At 29.2% G+C, this 3,134-nt stretch overlaps 1 pseudogene; it reads left to right on the top strand.

Annotated features, from left to right (window-relative positions):
• Positions 1 to 337: 337 nt before the first annotated feature.
• LOC143579991 (wall-associated receptor kinase-like 9 pseudogene) lies at positions 338 to 1,595 on the top strand (annotated as a pseudogene).
• The last annotated feature ends 1,539 nt before the right edge of the window (positions 1,596 to 3,134 follow it).

Genomic DNA, 3,134 nt, shown 5'->3' with positions numbered 1-3,134 from the left:
AATAAATAATAACAAAACAATTAGTAATTAATACATATTTAATGCATATTGTTCATTTTGATCCGTTATAAGCATAATCCATGGACCATTTTAACACACTTAACACAAGTAGGGAGTGGTTTAATCTATCGTTAAAGTGTCATGTCATGTTAACTCATGTCATATTACCTTAGCTTGAGTACGTAGTGGCCCATGAACTTCATTTCGAGCTTGTTTCTCTATGTTCTAAAAAAGGCTATAAATTATAATTAAGCACATACTGCCTGAAATGATAATAAAATCACATGAAAACATATATACAAATTGTAACTTACCTTGAGTTTTTTTTTACTAAATCATGAGCAAGAATCACCTTTTTGTGGCTAAATCATGTGCAAGAATCACCTTTCTTATTCTTTTCATTTTGTGTTCGCTTGACTTAGGTGTTGGCATAAGTTTGAGTGTACTTCTTCTTGTGGCAACCAGTTATGCATTGTACAAATGGATAAAAAAAACTAAAGAAAGAAGACAAAGAAAGAAGTTCTTTAGACGAAATGGTGGCATACTTTTAAAACAACAACAAGAAGCCGACTCATCTTTAGTTGGCAAAACCATACATTTCCCATCACGCGACCTAGAGAAGACCACCGACAACTTCAATGAGAACAGAATTCTAGGTCGAGGGGGCCAAGGTACGGTGTATAAAGGGATGTTGGTGGATGGAAGGATTGTAGCGATAAAAAAATCGAAAGTTGTTGATGAAAGCCAATTAGAACAATTTATCAATGAGGTGGTCATTCTTTCCCAAGTCAATCACATAAACGTAGTCAAACTATTGGGATGTTGCTTAGAGACAGATGTCCCTTTGCTTGTTTATGAATTTATTCCGAATGGAACCTTGTCTGATTATCTTCATAACGAATTTGCCGAGTTCCCAATTTCCTTGAACAGGAGATTACAAATTGCTACAGAGGTTGCAGGAGCACTTACTTACTTGCATTCAGCGACTTCCATTCCAATATACCATAGAGACATCAAAACTACGAATATACTTTTGGATGACAAATACTGGGACAAAGTTTTGGACTTCGGAACTTCAAGGTTTGTCCCAATAGAGCAAACTCATTTGACCACCTTAGTCAAAGGCACATTGGGATACCTTGATCCTGACTATTTCCAATCTGGCCAATTCACAGACAAGAGTGATGTTTATAGTTTTGGAGTTGTTTTGGTTGAAATGCTAACCGGAGAAAAAGCAATATCCTTGACTAGATTTGGTGAAACTAGAAGTTTGGCTACACACTTTATGTTGGCTATGGAAGAAGGACGTGTTATGTCTATTTCTGATGCAGTGGTGATTAAAGAGGGTACTAGGGACGAGCTTCTCTCGTTAGCTAATCTTGCAATGTGATGGTGATGCTTGAATTTGAATGGTAAGCATAGACCAACAATGAAAGAAGTAGCTATAGAGTTGGAAAACATAAGAACCACACACATTCCCTCTACGGTTCAAACTAATACCGGGCCTGCCATGTCTATAGAGGAAGACTTGATGCTAGCATCTGGTGAATCCTCGTCAACATTCTTGAGTTTCAATGTTAGCACAACTTGATATGAGAAGATGTATATCTTTGTTTTGTTGTTTAATCTAAACTATTGTTGTCATATATATATATATATGAGCCACTAGTTTTATTTTGGGTTTTAAAAGCTTAAAGATAAATTAAGAAAGTATAAATGCATAATCTCTCTTCAATTAATATAACTAATCAAATTACTATAACTGAAAAATATTACGAACTCATTTTTATAACTTATTTTTTATCTCTTGATTTTTTTTCATCTTACACAACTACAATTTATGCATACGTTAAAATTTCTTTCTATTCAAACCAATTTCTTCCAACTCAACTTTTCATTATCCATCAACACGTAGTTATATTGTGATGAATAATACAAAAAACTATTTTACACATGTTTGCATTAAATATGAAATATACAACATACACAAAAACATATAGCATACACTTGTTCTAAGAATAAGAAAACATATAACCTACACACAAAAAAACAAATAATCTACACACGTGTAGGATATGTGTATTTTTGTGTAGTTTATATTATTGTTGATGTCGAATTAAATATGTAGGTTGTATGTTTTTTTTTGTATTTGCTCAAAACAAATGTAGGTTATATAATTTTGTGTATGTTGTATATTTATTGTTTATATTTAATGGACACATTTGTATGACATTTTTTTATTATTTATGACAATATTTTTTTTCTAGAGATATCAATTGAAAAAAAATATTATGTTTTGATATTTATTGTTAAAAGTTACGCGTTGATATATGCTAATAAATTGAGTGGAAAGATTTTTTTAATATAAAGAAATTGTATTATTTGAATAAATTATATTTTTGTGGATAAAATGAAGATGATGTAAATAAATTATAAAACTAAATTAGTGTTTTTTATCTTTTTAATTATTATATTTAAATTAGGTAGATATATTAATTAGAGAGAGATTTATTATGGTTATATTAGTTGTATTAATTTAAGAGAGAGAGTACATTTATTATTGTATTTACATATTTTTCATTTATTTTTAAGTATTTAAAACCTAAAATAAAACTAATGACTCATATTTATTTCTTGAATTCCTCCCAGTAATATCATTTTTCTCCTAAACTTAAGCATATATATATATAATAAATAAAAAAGATGTAAATGCAACTATAAATGCACTCTCTCTCTCTTAAATTTATACAACTAATATAACTATAATAAATTTCTCTATAACTAAAATACCTAACTAATTTAACTATAATAATTAAAAAGATAAAAACACTAATTTAGTTTTATAATTTAAATACCCACTTTCCATTTTATCCAAAAAAAAATAATTTATTCATATAATACAATTAATTCATAAAAAATTATATAACCTATATTGTCTTGAGCAATAAAACGTACAACAAACAAAAAAGCAAACAAGTTACATATGTAATATGGCACCAACAATTATATAAACTACACAAAGATACACATATCCTACGTACACGTGTGTAGGTTATATGTTTTTCATGAGTAGGTTATATGTTTTCTTATTCTTGGAACAAATGTATGTTATATGTTTTTGTGTAGGTTGTATA

This window comes from Bidens hawaiensis, unplaced genomic scaffold (genome assembly GCF_021521415.1).
Source record: "Bidens hawaiensis isolate Kalapana, Puna unplaced genomic scaffold, B.hawaiensis_p1.1 tig00030188_1, whole genome shotgun sequence".
NCBI lineage: Eukaryota > Viridiplantae > Streptophyta > Magnoliopsida > Asterales > Asteraceae > Bidens > Bidens hawaiensis.
The sequence above is the reverse complement of the archived record's forward strand: the minus strand, read 5'-3'. Positions and strand labels throughout refer to the sequence as shown.